The 18401-nt window shown below is 31.4% G+C and overlaps 3 long non-coding RNA genes across 3 annotated transcripts; all 3 read right to left on the minus strand.

Annotated features, from left to right (window-relative positions):
* Positions 1-363: 363 nt before the first annotated feature.
* On the minus strand, positions 364-1577 carry LOC122586458. The gene is made up of 3 exons (XR_006322013.1): positions 1404-1577; positions 917-966; positions 364-596 (listed from the first exon to the last, which is right to left on the minus strand). It is a non-coding gene; the product is annotated as an uncharacterized LOC122586458 (long non-coding RNA).
* Positions 1578-3152: 1575 nt separating this feature from the next.
* Positions 3153-4180, minus strand: LOC122597732. The gene is made up of 3 exons (XR_006323451.1): positions 4089-4180; positions 3895-3999; positions 3153-3230 (listed from the first exon to the last, which is right to left on the minus strand). It is a non-coding gene; the product is annotated as an uncharacterized LOC122597732 (long non-coding RNA).
* A 5131-nt stretch (positions 4181-9311) lies between these two features.
* Positions 9312-12506, minus strand: LOC122586105. The gene is made up of 4 exons (XR_006321875.1): positions 12361-12506; positions 12089-12124; positions 11494-11542; positions 9312-9787 (listed from the first exon to the last, which is right to left on the minus strand). It is a non-coding gene; the product is annotated as an uncharacterized LOC122586105 (long non-coding RNA).
* Between the last annotated feature and the right edge of the window lie 5895 nt (positions 12507-18401).

Below are 18401 nucleotides of genomic sequence, written 5' to 3' on the forward strand. Positions count from 1 at the left end.
TCAAAGCTAAAAATATGAGTTGGACAAACCATCTGTTCAAATTTCTTTCGCTCACGAAGTGACCGGGGGGACTTACAATGACTAGTTTATCCTGTACAATGAACTTGCTGAAACATTTAATCTTATAACTAGTATACTCGACTTTTATCTTTTCCCCGACATCTATTCAGTACTACATAAGTGGAACTATTTACATACAATCTGACTGTCAAGGTTCAAGACACACATACATGACGGTTTTAAAAACTGGAAAGCTGGACAAGGGCCTGATTACAACGGGTATACATACCATCTCTCTACTAGTTTCAAAATGACCAGAACTAGGACTAGGATCAGACTCAGACCAGAACCATTTGTACAAACTGATACAAAACTACATTTCTACTTACTTACAACTGACCTTACATACTTGATGAAATCTGTTCAAAAAGCTTGTTATCAACTGGTTTAAACTTGCAACTTTATTAGTTGCACAAAAAGGGCGTAACTAGTTTCAAAGAAAGGCATAAGAGATACTCGTTACACATCCAACGAGCAACACCGCTAGTGCTAAGCTATACCCTTCCCTGGATCTTTTCGGGCTCCACTTGTCTCACCTAAAAAGAAAAACATATATAACGGTAAGTATAAATACTTAGTGAGTAAACGGGTTCTAGCATATAAAGAATGCATAATCTATAATTCTTTCTGTTGTGATCTGAAACAAATTCAGAGTCACATTCTAGTATGTAAGGAATTCCTTTTCTAGTAATTCTATGCATTCAACATTCATAAAATAAACGGCATACTCATACGAGAGATATCTAGATCAATCCCGTATATAGTAACCTTCTAATAATGTGATAGGTACATATCCTCATACATATCTAGATGCATTCCGGATATTACCTACCATTCTATTCTATCTGTTACTCACCTTATGATCACCGTTAGCTATTAAGTGAAACTTGATTGATCTCTTGTATCCTATACATAAAGCATATATATACATGTCATGGAAGGTTACAATATAATCATCTATCCTCTCTAGTCTACTGCTCACTGCTTTAAAACATTCCCTAGCTAATATGACCCATTTCTAAAAATCAAGCTTTCTTTGAGGCATATCATCAAACACCTTGTCTACATAATTTTATTTACTATAAAATTACTTCTTTTTGTTTATGTAACCATCCATGTATTTTCTAACTCAAATTCCAAGAGTAGCTTGTTACAAATCTTTGGTTGATAATATAAAACAAAACCTGTATAATTGATTTTTACCAAATATAATTTTCTTTCAAAGTGAACGTGATACTACTAAACGGGTCATATCTTAAACTGATAAAATTCAATCTTGACAAGATTGAACTTCGGGTTTTTATATGAGCTTACTTTAATCTTAACTACTGATAAAAGCATACCTTAGATTGAACTTATATTGAGGAGTAGATGACTTGAACACAACTGTGAATTTAACAAAAATCTAACTCCTTTGCGTTCTTGAGCTATAAAACCAGGCCCTTCTAGCACTCTCTTGCACCCTCTATTTCACACACCAAGTATACGTATTGTGTGTGGAAGAACTATCAGGATAGTTTATCTCTTAACTTTCTTTTTGATTTATATATCTACTTATGTTTTATTACTTAATAATAACTAGTAGAACTTTTTACCTATGTGACACAATTAGTCCCTAAAATAATTTATTATGTACACTAAGGGCACTAACAAGTTGATTGGTACTTCAAGCATATACTAGATATACTAGATATAACTTTATACCATAATGTCTATATTTTAGTTTACATAATTTAAGAATACTCATGTAAATTACCTTAAATTATGGGGTGTTACATATTGCTAGATGTTTAGTTGTTTTTCTAATGAAAGTTTTCATCTTTTAACTTGTATCTCATATCAAAATTTTCGTTTTCATTTTTATTGACACCAAACTTTCGAGTTCTCAGGTTTTCATCATATAATTTGCACAAAGTTATATGTTTCCTTTTAATGATTTAGTTTTTGATTATTTTATTCTGTTTTTATACATATATATAACGTTTTTAAATAATAATAATTTTCATAATGCATATGTCTTACATTCATAAAATATTTAAAGCATTTATATAGTTATTGTTTGTGTTTTTATATGACTTATTATTCCTTTACAATATTTTAATATCATTGCTAGATGGTTAGTTGTCATTTTTAAAGTTTGAGTTTGAATATTTGACATAAATTTGCCAAAATTTTATTGTATAAAGAACATACTCCGCGACAACGCGCGGGGACAACGCATGGGGTAGTAACTAGTTATTTCTATATTTATGTGTTAATATAGTTTAAAGTCAATTGGCCCCTAGCAACACATACACTTAGATATGTTTCCCTAGCCCAATTTAAGTCACTGGTATATTTTACGTGTTGGTATCTTATAAACTGTTCGGTCACCTTAGATTTGAAATTCTGACTTTGTCACTTCATAACATATGACTAGATAGTGATCACTAGATAGTCTAATACTTGTTAGAATTGAATTGGAAGTTATTAGTTTCTAGTATATAAAATTGACGATTAAGTTGAGCTAGTTTATCTAAAGTGTTATTTGTAAACTATGCATATTGCTGATCACGCATGCATCCCCTAATTATCTTAAATACAATGTACACTACAAACAAAATGTCATTTAATAGCATAAAAAAATGTCACTACATATCAAAAAAACGTCACTAAAAGCTGCATTAGGATGAAGTGACACATAAAAAATGTGTCACTATAAGCGGTGCCACTAAAGATCTTTAGTGACACTTTTACATGTGTCATAAAAGTGCCACTACATGGTTATAGTGACACTTGTTTTATGCCACAATAACTGAGATTGCTTTTATGACAAATAATATGTGCCATTAATAAATTGTTACATTTGACAAGTCTAAAGCATTTAGTGCACATGATTTCTGTCATTATAAGACGATGTTATCATGTTATTAAGCTACAAAACATAAAAACTTTTTAATATATATAGTAAATGATAAAAGCCGCGTTCATTACATCAATAATGTCTAGGACGTGCATAGAACTTAGGTTTCAAAAATATACATCTTGATTATCTAACAAAAAGTCTCAAATATCCTAACAAAAAACTCATTAGAGATACCACAATTCATTTAGGATCAGCATCTTTTCCGGGCCACATGCAAAATAGAACTCTTCTAACTCTCTAAAAGAACATCACTAGCTACTTCCTCCTATTGAAAGAAAGACAAAATTTAAAACGAAATAACTAAAAGCACTAATAAAATGTTTCTACATTTATAATTGTAGAAAACAAAAGGCATGTAAATAATCACCACTATTAGAATGAATTCTTGGTGATCCTTGGTTGCATATAGGAGTGTTGTTTGGGATTGTAGAAGACAAATCGGAGTATCTAACACGGGTTTAGAAATACTTAGGTACCACATGGGTAATAAATTGTTGAATAAGAATTTAGTGATATATAATTTATGTACCAACGAATTTAGATTGTTAAGAACTCCAGACAAGTTTGCATTTGGGATATGTTCTTGAAATAAATTCAATAAGCTTACGACGAGTTTTGTAGTAGACAATTCATTTTTTGTAGTAGGCAAATCAGTTTTAAGCTGTTCAATCGTTTGTAGCTCTGTAGAATGTGAAACACCACTCTCCTTAACAGTCGGCATTCTTCCTATTAACCGAATATACCCTTTTTTTCCTGGTCTTTTGACTTTAGAATAGTCATTATTTGAAAAATCATCTTTGTCCCTTACTGTATTTGCAGACTCGTTTGCAAGAGCTTTTAAAGACGCCTAAAGAATGCTCATAGCTCACCTTAAGAATATATAAACGAGTTGTCAGCTCAAAAAACATACAATCTATAAAGTACACTACCACAACTTGAGCAGCCTTATCATCCGTAGTACTTCCATTATCACGAGTGCGGTTTATTATATATAGCTTTCTTCGTGTTAAGCTTACTCTGTGATTTTGAATCTCCTGTAATAGCAACATTTGTACTTTAACGCCAATATTAAAGTTGTTGTAAAACAATAAAACAATAAAATTCAGATTAGATTTAACTATACCGCTTTATGAGCAATATGGGAAATGATTTTGTTCCAGTCATATGGGGCTCGATCTTCCATCTTTTTACTACTCTTTCTTTTTTGAGTACATGTTCTCCCCATATATTAAATAACAAGTATAAAGAAACTCAACATGAAAGGATACCTTATTAAGATTGAAAATGTCGCCAAAGTTACAATTTCTTATTACCTGAAAACCAACAAGTTACTAGATCTTTAAATTGTAAAGAATTCATCCTTTTATCTTTCTTGATTTCCTTCTCCACAATTTCATCGATGGTTATTTTCATTAATAATCCGCTAATACAAACCATAAATGATAGAAAACCCTGAAAGCTTAATTACAAGTAGGATGCAACAAGAACGTTATGTAAGAGTCGCAGTCGTTGGGGCAATATCGTAGTGGACAAATTTGGGAATCTGGCATTGTCCGTTACGGGGTCAGCATCATTGAGGCCTACACTACAAGGAGCCATGGCTAGAAGAAGTTTATATCTTTTCTTTTTCGTTTTTAAGGTGTTTTAGATATAATGGACTATTGTGGATTCAATTTTTACTATAATTATTACGAGTGATATCTATCTTCATCTAATCTAACTAGCATGGTACCTGTGCGTTGCGACAGATACAATCGACACCACAAAATAATCCTAAATGATGGGATCTTTTGTAAGGTCCTGTCAATTTATTAATTAAGCATTTATTTAAGCTGTAGCTTAGTAGTAACATTTTAAACTTTTGATTTTTGCTACTATTTGACTAATTAAGCATTTATTTAAGCTGTAGCTTAGTAGTAACATTTTAAACTTTTGATTTTTGCTACTATTTGACTAACGAGTGCTGGTGTTGTGGTTTGACTATTTTGAGAGCCAAGTGGTTTAAAAGTAATACAACTAGTTTTTTTTCCTGAGCGTTGCCCCGAGAGACATTACGTAACATCTACACATGTAGATAAAATTTAGTGATGAAAAAGAAAAAATTGAAAAATTTACTGTGGCTAAGGCTACCTTCTTTGTTATATATAAATAATGCTATCAGAATGTAAAAAGAGTTTATTGCATTTTGAGTAAGCCAATAAGGTGATAAGCACTTTAGAAAGCTTAGCCCCCCACTCCGATCTTGTAATGGAATATATCAATAGTTAAACTTTAAAATTCTTTATCTTTAGCATGAACTAGTTTTTTGTCCTTAGGCGTTGCTCCGGGAGACATTACGTAACATGTAAACATGTGGAAAATTATATAAAATGAAATTTTTGTGGCAAAAGTTAAAAGGTGAAAAGTGATGTGATAAAAAGTAAAGAAAAATGAAACGTTGGTGGCTGAAGTTGAAAAAATAAAAGTATAAAAATTAAATAGAACAAAACTTTGTGTGAAAAGTAGAAGAAATAAAAGTGATGTGACAAAAAATAGAATGACGAAAAATTCGTAAATTTATGTGATAAAAAGTAAAGAGAATGAAACTTTCGTGACAAAAGTTAGAAAAACAAATGTATAAAAAGTAAATGGGGAAATAACAAAAATATTTCGTGCAAGAAATAGAAGAAATAAAAGTTATGTGACAAAAAATAAAAGTTTAAAAGTTTCTGTGATAAAAAGTAAAAAGAATGAATTTTCGTGACAGAAATTAGAAAAACAAAAGTTTAAAAACTAAATAAAACAAAGCTTTCGTGCCAAAAGTAAAAATAAATAAATTTATGTGACAAAAAGTTAAAAGTTTCCATCATAAAAAGTAAAAAAAAATGAAACTTTCGTGGCAATAGTTAGAAAAACATATGTTTAAAAACTAAATAAAAGCAAACTTTTGTGCTAAAAGTAAAAGAAATTAAAGTTATGTGACAAAAGTTAAAACGTTAAAGTTATGTGGCAAATATTAAGAAACCTAAAGTTAAAAGGTTAAAGTTAACTGATAGGGACCATTGTTGTAACAAATTTAACGGCAGGGACTATAACTGCAGGAAAAAATTAGCAGTCGTTAGCTGATGAGGACCATTGTTGCAACAAATTTAATGATAGGGACTAAAAGTGTTGAAAATGTATGGCGCACGCAAACCAATTCATGCTTTTTAGTATATATAATAATAACATGGATGTTTTTGGATAACGCAAGTAAGGCATATCTTTATAACAAGAAGAGTCTCATAAAGGTCATATATCCAGAAATGAGCCGAAGCTCATATATTTTATATATAAGTTTGTGTGTTTTGATATGTTAAGATCCGTCAACACTTTCTTAACAATCAGAATTCAGCAGGTGTTGTTGGACTCGCCAATAGTGTGTTTCGGTTCATAATCTGTTAGTTTCTTACTCTTGCGGGGGACAATTTAACCTTTTTAAGCATTTAGGCATTTGAGTTAAGTATAAAGTTTGTGGAGTAAGCAACATATTTATCACATTAATTGTCTTATTTAGTTTTAATATCTAGGAATAAATATTAGATGTATAGTATCTTTATATTAAGCCAAATTAAGGTTCTTGCTGCAAAAGGTACGTATTATATAAAGCCTACAACATACTTATGATGTATTTTTATCTATCCAAATATAAGTTTGAAATACATATTGTATTCTTTCGTCTATGCAGTGCTACAACTAGCACTTACACGCGTCTCTTACCATTTTTTATACTTTTCGTTATCATTAAGTGTTATAAATATATTGTTTGAGTATTTGCAAATTGCCCCTTTTATTATTTTTTTTGTTTTTCTGCCCTTCTTATTTATTTGTTTACTTTTTTTTGTTTAACATTTGTTTTTTTATACCCTTTTTCACACTTATCATTTTGTTCTTTTATAACTTTTTAAAATGCTATATATTTAGTTTTTTTATCCTATTTTCTTGAATTTTTTTCATTATATATTTCTTTGTATCTTTTTTTTTAATCTTTTATTTTCCTTAATTTTTATTCAACATGTTTTGGTATATACATATAATTATTTTGTACTAATATTATTGTTATTATTTTATTTCATTGTTAATCATATAAAACATGTATTGATTTTTAATTAAAGCGGTTGTGGATTCAATTTTAGTAAACTACCTTAACATGAGTGTATTAGTAAAATAAACGTAATTGCAATAATTGAAGTCGTCGCTCAACGCGCGGCCCAAATTTCCAAGTTAAGAATTAAAATTATGTTTAAAAACTAGTTTATATGAAATTTCATGTCCATTGAAGTTTGAGACATGAAAGTAGAAGTGACCTAAAAAAATATGCAATCATATGACAATGCTTATTTGTGAGTTTTTAGCCAAAGTGGTATAATTGAAAATTTTATTTACTAAAATGGTATACTTTAAAAACTATTTACTAAAATAGTATATTCATACCTAAACTTACTTTTTTTTTTAAAAATTTATTTTCTTTAACATTCATCTACCTCAATACAATCAACTCAATATTTGCTGTCAAAACTCGATCAAATTACCACGAATCATCCAGGATATGATATACAAACGTGAAACATATATAATAGTTCTGATCAAGCCAAACTCCTCTTGGACACTACCAATTAAAACCCTGGATATTCGTCATGATTTTGTTTTTGTACCATACAACCATAATAAAGTCATATAGATGATATATATCACGTACAATCCATCACACATAGTTCAATTGTTTCATATCATCAGAGATCCCACGGGATGATTTTATTCAACCTTATGCTATATATTCAACAACAAATAATAATAAGAACAAAAACGATATGGATCCCTTTCAATCTATATCTTTCTCTCTATATCCAAGAACACATAAGTAATAAAAAAGCATAAGGTTTGTAGGGACGGCTGTTGGATGTGGCCAGAAAAGAATGCAGCGGCTCTTGTAGTCATTATCGTAATTTCTATATCACCGAAAATTTCTTAATTGAAAATTGCAATGCAATGGAAATTGGAAAGACAGCTGGAACCAAGTTTTTCTTTTATAAGCTGGTTTTTACACTAATTTTTTTACATCATACACTGAAAGTTTATGTTGTTGACTAATATACCCTCAGTTTCACATTAATTTATTAACCACGGGCTATATCTTCCGTAAAGAAATCAATTCCGTTCCCTTTTTGCGATTTCCAGATTCCTCCTAAAATCAAACTAACAACTTGACCAGTGATTTAAAAATTAAGATTACTTTGTTTGATTGGGCAAAATCAACAAATATACAAGGGAAAAAAACACATTAAATATAAATCTAACCACTTTCTTCCTAAAAAAGAAAATATAAATTAAATTGTTGTTCTTCCCTATTCAACTCTAAGCAGATTTGAATGTTACAAAAAAAAATAGCCTCGTAAATGTTACAAATATAAATCTAAACACGCGTGCCATTGGCAATAGCCTCGTAAATGTTACAAATATACGTGTCATATGTAATGATAGAAACATTTGCCGACCAAATACAAAAACTAAAACCACTGCGCGCACTTGCTTTTCCTAGATCTACTCTATAGTCTATACTTCTTATTTCTTTCCTATTTCTGTTTTATACTTACATTCCATTCTTCGTTTGAACTTATATTCATCTAACATGTAAGCATTTGATGGCCCGTCCTATTCGGTTTTCACGATTATTTTTAAGCTGTAGTGTTGTGATCGGTGTGTGGAAGCGTAGGGCGAACTCCAACACAATTCTCGCAAGCAGCAGCAAACGATTCATGGCAAAATGTTCAATCCATGTATTCCTAAATGTCGATAACATTCCATCGACTTTAATTTGCTCCGGCCAGATTCTAACCTTTTAACCCCCATCCATCACATTTTAAGACCTATATCTATATTACACACAAAAAACACATACATATATGTATGTATCGGCAAATATGTGCCCATCAATCCCACTACCCAAAAGACACAATTCAAAGACCAATTAAGGTATTTATTTTCTTTTAGTTATATGTAGATTAAAGTTGTACTCACTGCCTGCCCAGACTTAAAAAAAACCAGCTGCATAAACTTGTCAGCCCATGAGCAATTAATGCAACAAACACAAGAAATTTTATATCTTCTCCAAAATTTTAAACCTACTGTGTCGATCAAAATGATGATTTTATTTCATCTCCCAATTATGATCATATATCTTTTCCAATGTCGATTATCAATTATCATATATGAGATTCATTAATATGACAAATTAAAAGAAAATAAATTTAAGGAAAGCATCATTCAGGAAAACTAAAAATGAAAAGGCATACAAAGTTAAATACTAAAGCATCATATCCAGTCTTAATTAAACCACAAATCCCAAATCCGGCCTAGTCATTATAAGTTATCATCAATAGATCGTCATGAAAAGGCATATAAAGTCAAATATTAAAGCATCCAGTCTAAAACCACAAAAATCCGAAATCCTAGTCATAAGTTATCATCAACAGATCCTAGCTAGTCAGTGACTATTATTAATTAAGAAAACAACCATTTTTTCCAAACCTCACATATCAATCAATCATCCTTTGAATGAATAGGAATCACTACTGGATGCTGATTGTGAGTTTGTTGTCCTTGAAGCCCAAACTCACGCTGGTTCCTTGCCATCACCCAGTCACCATCAAGGTCCAGGTATACCAAGTGGTATCTGGTCAAGTCCACAGGACCAAACAACTCGGTGATCCACTTCAATTTACACTTACTCTTATGGATTCTCGCATTGTTGACAAAGGCCACTTTGATAACATCTTATGGTTTACTACTGGCCGGATCCTTTTCCTATGTATAAAATGGGGAAATATTAAAATTAAAAGAAATATACTTTGTACGAGTTTTGAGTGGGTAAGTAGAAGAACATAAATTAGGACAGTTAAATGCATGGGATCAATGGCAATCTGAACCATATATGGTCATGTACGTAGTTCGAGCTCTAATGGCAACAACTATGATAATACCTGACTGTTACTTGTTTCGTTGGTGGTCCTGTGGTATGATGCTTTCCGTCATAAGTCCATGAGCTAGTCCAGAGCTTAGATGGTGACTTTGGAAAAATATGAGTATTCATGTCTCTATTTCTATTTTGAGGTTTTAATTTAGTGAACCATTCGGGGTTGTGGGTAGACATGAATAGTAGTATGTGTACTCAATATTGTTTTTTTTTTTGTCTGTGCTTTGTGAGTTAATATCTTTAGACCATTCTGATTCACAACCCAACCCAGCCTAATATTACTATTCATTAAATAATTATTTTCTTACTTTTTTATCTACCCAACTCAACCAAACTTAATTTTTATACTTCCATTAACAACCCAACCAACTATATATTAATTATAATAATTAATAATTAAGTTAAAAATTCATTTTTCTATAATAATGACTTAGATGTTTCAATTATCAACTATGTACCAAATCACCAATTATCGGTTACAAAAACTTAAATGTCTCAATTATCATTTTAAGATAATATATAACTCATTTTATATTTAAAAATAATTTTTATCCCATTAAAATAAAAATAAAATTGAAATAAAATAATGTATAGTATAAATATAACAGTCCATATATAAAAAAAGAAAAATAGTATATATTTTGAATTTGTTTTGGAAATTCGTAAAAATGATTTTAGCTAAAAATAAAGTTATATAACATATTATATTAAAAAATTTGGACAAGTCAAAAGGAAATATGTAGAAGTTTAGCCAATTGCCAACTTGCCATATTAATTTATTCTCCAAACAAAAGTTTACGCCATCGACTTGTTCGTTCATGTAAAAAAAATTTAATAACTTTTTTCCTCCACTATCTCCAACCGACCAAAGGTTTACTCCCCTGATGGGAATAGTCTTATGGCCACTCATTTACACTATATTCTCGAGTTTTTTTTTTAAATGATAGGAAAAGAAAAGATTGGATAAGGAAAGAAAAAGAAAAATTTTATATATCAAAAAGGCATTCTCGAGTTACATGAAAAACTAAAGAAAAGAAAAGAAAACACAAAATTAATAGTGTTCTTGAGATAGAAAGAAAAGAAAAGAAAATGAAAAAAGTTATAATTTTACAATTATGTCCTTTTTCCTATAAAGTTGTTATTAATTAATAGGGGTAAATTAGTAATTATACACATAACTTAAAAGTTTTCCATCCAAATCCTCCGAAAAATAGGAGGAAAGTTTTTACTTCAAAAACATCCTTGTTTTCTTTTCTTCTCCTTTTCTTTCTTTTAAAAAAAAACTCAAGAATGCAAAATAGAGAAATTTTTCAATCCTTTCTTTTCCTATCCTTTAAAAAAAACTCAAGAATGCACTCTTAGTCGTCTATATTATAGGGCCAAATCATATCTCATGGTTTAAAAAAAACTCGAGAATGCACTCTTAGAAGAAATATACAATAATATAGTAACAAATGAGGGGCTCACAAGTCAGGAAGAATCACAAACTAATAAATAAAAATCATTACATCACATCATCAACATAAATCCATCTAACCTCATATTACTCCATATACCAAATGTAAAATATCGCATGAATCAAACACCTGCCAGTATAAAGGTACCAATACGTCACAATTTGTAGCATTTAAAATCTACTACTCTATAAGGCAAATTGTCAATTCAGTTATAATGAAACCAGACTAGACCCACAAACATGAAAACCGAGAGAAAGGTACAAATACATAAAAACCAAGGTGCAAGTATAACATTTGAAATATATCCAAAAAGGTGAAAATGCCACGAACACTTGTATATAACTAAAAAGTCAATTAGCAACAAACCTAAAAACACTAACTTTTAGCATCAAAATTTCACTTTACACACAATTAATACAACTTTTGGCTACAAGGACTTTTAGACACACCAATTTTACCATTAACAAAACAAAAATATACACATTTGTTGCATAATTATGCTTAAAAGCACAAACAACATACCCAGCTAGCCACACTACACATCCAAACAGTCAGACATTGAGACATACACAATAAATACCTCTGCGTTTATATATAAACAATTTTTTTATAAAAAAAAAAGAGATCGATATGATGTATGAGTAATTAAACCATGTTCTCTATATTCTGTTATACCTCAAACACATCAATTATATAATGAATATCCATTACCTGAAACAAAAAATACCAAAAACAAACATTATATTCATATCAACATATAAATATATGAAACCCAATATCAAATAGGTATTACTTGTAATATGAAAAGAACAAACAGAATATGAAGCAAATAATAAGTAAAAGAAATAAAAAGGTGAATAAATCTTAGATAAATTTTCTAATAAGACGGTAAATTGATACACGGATATTAAAAAGGAAATGGAAAAGAAACGGAGAACAATGAAAACCCTTTACTATCCTCTATCTTTATTCACGCAACCATCGTCATAAGTTACATTTCTTGAAGGAAAAAAACCAAAGGTATCAGCCTCTGACAACGACCAAGTTATTGATGGAGAAGGTGAGGTTTGAAAACAGAAAGGTTACATGAGAGAATTTGTACTCAATGCATTCAGTTTTGTAAATCACTGCTATATTTAAGCCAACTATTAGCCAACCAAACCAATTAGAATAAAACCAAGCTGTCGCTGTAGAACTGAAGTCTTGGATTGTTATATTTATATAATATAATGTTTTGATATCACGGAATCAAATAATATTATTTTAAGTGTATTTATAAAATTGTATTAGGAGGATCTATCATTACTTTTAAAAAAATCAAAAGAAATAGTACTAGTTAATTTCTCACTTCAAAAAGTAAATTTGATCTTAATGACATGGCATATCTGATCTCACTGGTATAATCTGTATCACATATATCTATCTATGGTACCAATGCCAGCACAAGCAGCCGAACAGGAGTACCATTTACAGTTCTATAGCTTCTAATGCAATTTCTTAGGTGTTCATCAGAATTCATTAAGATCCAATCTTCATCTTCATCCAAATACTTGAGCTTGTAATTCCCAGGTTTCAATTCCCATCTCTTGTTGATCTGATTCTTAAGAGCGATAACCGTTGTTAATGAAATTAATTTGGAGGTGGAACTCGAACATGTCATCCGCATACTCTACTTTAAAGGGTAAGAAATCTTCATCTGCTCCGTTATCTTCATTCGATTCACGATGACTGTCGTGCATGTCACTTGACTTCCTCTTCTGCATTAATCTTCCAGCATGTTGTTGTTTCAAGTCATCCGCATACTCTACTTTCAAGGGTAAGAAATCTTCATCTGCTCCGTTATCTTCATTTGATTCACTATGACTGTCGTACATGTCACTTAACTTCCTCTTCTGCATAAATCTTCCAGCATCTTGTTGTTTCAAGTCCTCCTCTTGCGGCAATGGGATTGAATTTGTCTTGCCTCTCACCTCCATGCAATCCTCTGCCACCTGTCTCCTTGCTTTTATCAATGCTTTAGGTAGTGGCGACCATCTGTTTCCTTCCAGAATATTCAGGAACCCAATTCCACTTCCTGTAGAATTCTCAACGTCTAAAACAAGTAACTCGTCACCAAGTTTAATTGAGCCACAAGCAAACTTGAAACTTGACAAACACCTCTTTAGTGTTATAAACAGCGACTCCAGCAAGATTAGATAGTTTCGCTTTCGGGGCCATAAAAATTCAAACGCATAATCAACATCTCCTGTGTCAATGCTCCTTAAGCATATCACAAGACAACTGCATTCAACAGTGGCAATAGCTTCTTATTCCACATTTCACTATTAGCAGCAGGGTTGTAGATATCGGTACAAAAGTGTGGTTTATAAGTTTCAAGTGTCCTCCCAACCCTGCCTGATTTTCAGAGGAAGCGTATCACAGGTGTCATAATAATCTTTAACGGCAGACAAAAGATGATCATCATCCAAATCAGCAAAGTAGCCGATGTATTTGACCGCAAACATTTGTTTATTGGTTTGAATCCCCTCCAAAGAACTCGGATTCTCATAAGGGATCCACACTTGAGCAGCAGCCAAGTCATGCGATTCACAAACAATCTCTAAGGCAAATTTAATTTCATGTGTGGTGCGTTTGAGACGGGGTATACTCTGCATACATACACAAGAGTGATAAATTTTTTACATGCATCCGGTTTCTAGGACAAATAACTTCAAATGAAAAAAAGGTGACAAATTTCATATGTTTGTAAAGCACTTTTTTCTTTCTAAACTTTCACGTAACATAAGTATTTCATCTCAAGATTTAAATGGTTGTTTGCTTAGCTATAATATCAACCATTGCATTCAAAGACAAAGAGCTATGGTTTAGTTACCTTGTCTAACAAACATTGTTGTACACCGAACGTACTCAGATGAACACTCTGCATATAAGACAAGTAAAGAGGCAAAGTAGATCAAATGTCATTATTCATTAGCAATTACATAGATGAAACTCATAACAAGTTGTACGTAGCAGAAACATATATATATATATACACACACATGTATGTATTACCTTTAGTGCATGTTTCACCTGTTGGAAAATTTTAAAAACTTCAAAATTCTCCACAGAACACTCAACAACACCAACACAATAGGGAGAGATAGAGGGATAAAAAACAGGGAGCATAAAATAACATGTCAATTCACAATCCAAAGCAGCATCTATCAATGGAGACGACCCTTTAAGACTAGTCATATCCACAACTACGTCTGGCAAATGGTTAAGGAATGCGGTGGCAGGTGGACCATTTATCATCTTTATCTGGACGTTGTCATTCATAAATTATTGATCATCATCATCATCAAGATTATATCGATACGACTCACAAAGTAACCTATACTTTTGATATCTTGGGACATCTATATCATCATCACAATAGTTACAAATAAAAGGCTGATTGCAAGTTGTGAGCATTCGCCTCCCATGTTGTTTTACGGGTGCCCAAAACTGAATTACACCAATTAACCAACCTGGATCAACTTTAGAAGATGCGTCGTCCAGGTCTTCTTTCTCTCCTTTTTGTTCTTTCTTTACACTATTATATGTTTGATGTTTCGGTAGTAGGACTAAAGACGATATTGAAAAATTCTAGAATTCCTTACGCCGACCTATGCTTCAAATATTGCTCATCGTGGTCTTTAAGTGACTATTATAGGCTTTTCCTTTCTACTTTGTCTCCTTAAGGTACTGTCTTTATAGTTATACGCATACATATAGTCGTATCTATTCCTTCTTCCATTTATAATCTCACTTTATGTAAAATAATAAGGTGGGTTGATTTCGACTTTGATCTTTTTGGCTGTATGCCACCAAAGTATCTCTATCTGCATATCTATGCCACCATAGTATCTCTCTATTTGCATATCTCCTTCACCACTGTCGTTATATCTTCCATGATAGTTTCAGATGATGATGGATAAAAGTTGGGTGGTTAAAAGAATTGAGATTGGTGGGAGGAAGTTATGAAGCATTTAGAGTCTCATTTTTATTATAAAAAAAAAAAGTCACTACGATTAAAAGCGTATAAAAGTAGTTGAGAACAGACAACAAACTTTGAAAAGCTGAGCAATTCATGATGTTTATATAATTTAGGGTAAAACTGAAAGTACTGTCATGATGTTTGTTGTGTGTGTAATCTGTAATTGAACGATATGACGTTTTCCCCCCATAATCAAGATTTTGAGAGAAAGAACATATATAGACTATCAAACAAAACAAAAAAATTTAACCGTTTTTAGTTATCTATTACTATGAGTTTATCTATTGACTCATTATTTGCACTCCCCACTTGTGTCATTACAGAGCAACATATACTTCTTTAATATTAATACTGCTAATAGATAAACTCATAGTAATAGATATTTAAAATGGAGATTTCCATTTTACCACTAAACACAAAAGCTTAAAGGAAGTTGGAACACTTAATAAAAACCAAATGATGCAAAGTTGTTACCAATCCAGATTATGGACATCATTAATGACTAAAAAAAACCCAGTAGAGATATGGCGTGAAATCATTGATTTTCTTTATTAAATTTCAATAAGTCAAAGTTCATCGACAAAACCTTTCAAAAACGTCAAAGTTTATCGCCAAAATAATAATGTTACAATGGTAATCTACATATGTGACTATAGTGATCTAGAAGGTTGTATTCATAAAAGCCGAGTCTGAAACCCATTCGGGCCATTTAACCAATTTCCTTTTTTCATGAATGTTTTTGTATAACCGTGGCCATATGAGATCAAAAAGAACAAAAAATTAACCCATTTGTAACGGGTCAAAACTCCTACCTTTACATTAAACAACCAAACCAAAGCTCCCTGATTTTGTACCATCATTTATGATAAGTTTGTTGAAGTTTGGAGATCTTTTGGTTTCTTTCTTCACCTTATATATACTACAGATGTTTTTATGATAATGAGTTGTTTTTATTTGTGTTTTTGGTTTAGGATTTGATATATTATCAACAATGGCAGGGTATAGCTGAGTACAATAAATTTGAGACAAAAAAAAAAGAATTGGGGAATGATTGAGTTTGAAGGAAGAAATGAGAAACATAATTCTGAGAATGATTAGTTTTGGTTAACCTACCTTCTTATTTTTTGTGTACTTGAAATGTAATGATGAGATTTTGTGTTCCTATTTTCTATATTAGTTTCTTTTGTGGTAATTCTTTAGTTTTAATAATATATATGTGAATTTATTATATATACAGATATATGAGTAGTTGAAAGTAGAAATATCTTTGATTCGTGTTGTTGATGGTAAATTCCTGTTGCCTTTTCATTTAAACAGTTAAATACGCTTATCGGGTATTATTTATGTCTTTAAACAGAATTGGGCATGAAAAGGGAGAGTGATTGAATTGGAGGCTTGAGCTACATACATCAACTTCTCCAGACTATGCTTATCTTAGATGTGTGGCATAATGGGCGGCAGGGCGGATTAGGTGACGGATCAAGATGGGATTGGGTCATAACGGAATTATATTATACAAGTAAGAACATATCGCTTGAAGTTGGCCCCAACCCCAGAACTCCAGAATACTTCTTTTTGAGTTGTGTAGATAATGTGATGTACCCATAACCATTTTGACATATAGACCAGTTTCATTTTTAGCCGGTTTTCAATTATTTACCCATCAAGTATAATACACAACCAGAATATATTCATTTCTATACCAATATGGAGGTCTTTTGCATAACTCATGTGTAGTGGTGATCCACAAAAAGTGTTTTACTGATAACACAATCAAAATAAATAAAATACCAAATGCTGATGACATCTGGTCATGTGTCATGTATCATATGAGAACTAAAAACTATCATCGGTTCAAAGAAATCAAAATCTACCGCCATTTCCAAAGTAGCATGAAATAAAACAATGATGGGTTTAGTATCCCGAAGCGTAAGAAACTTTTACACATTTCCTATTGTATGAATGAAACTTACATCTGGTGCATTGTAGGAAGAAACTTTGTAAAACTGTTCAAATAACGTAACATTTTTATACGCACCAATCAGAAACTTACACGTGGCAGCTCATATCTTTTGCCACGTATACAATTTTACATTATTTGAACAATTTTTGAAAGTTTCTTCTTACAATGCACCAAATATAAGTTACATTCATACTATAATAAAAGTATAAAAGTTTCATTCACTTCTAAATACTAAACCCAACAATGATTCATGTAACAACTTTGACCTATCTAAGGCCAAACTACAAGTGTCTGATATCGTGCATAACATATGAAACGCAAATGTGTGTACAATACTATGGTGCATAGATGACAATTGTTTAGTGGCTGTGTTTTTAGAATATATGATGAAATCATTCTTATAATATAAATAAATGCGCTATGTTTTTTTTCATGCGAATGTAGATGGGAATGAAAGTTGCGGTTTTTATTAGTTTCTACTTTTGTGTTATAAACCCTATTGTCGATAAATCATTTCTTTTAATCATTGCAAACTACAATGTGGCAGCTTCTTTCTCACTTGTAGATAAAATCTCACATAGCTATGATATTGGTTAACGGTGTCAATATTAAAAAAATTTGAAAAATGAATTTAGCATCCGCACATCATGCGGGTAAAAGACCTAAGTAAAAGAGGATGGAAGCAATTCTCACCGGAAAATAAATTGCTCTGATGCCATTGGACAGTTGGAGTCAAATTTAAATTAACTTGATGGTGGCTTGCAAGTAAATCACCGGGGAAAAAGAAAAAGAGGTGAGGATTTGTCGCAAATAAATGAAAACGAGCAAGATTAGGGTTTTATGAAAAATCTGGTGATCCGGGGAAATTTAGCCGAGATTTGATATATTAAAACAAAACCAAAACAGGTATTAGGAGTTAATTAAGTTCAAAAACGTAACTAATCAAAAACGATGGATATAGACATAATAATCAGAAAAGGCCGAACAAGGATCTGGACATACCT

The sequence above is a fragment of the Erigeron canadensis genome, chromosome 1 (genome assembly GCF_010389155.1).
Source record: "Erigeron canadensis isolate Cc75 chromosome 1, C_canadensis_v1, whole genome shotgun sequence".
In the NCBI taxonomy this organism is placed as follows: Eukaryota; Viridiplantae; Streptophyta; class Magnoliopsida; order Asterales; family Asteraceae; genus Erigeron; species Erigeron canadensis.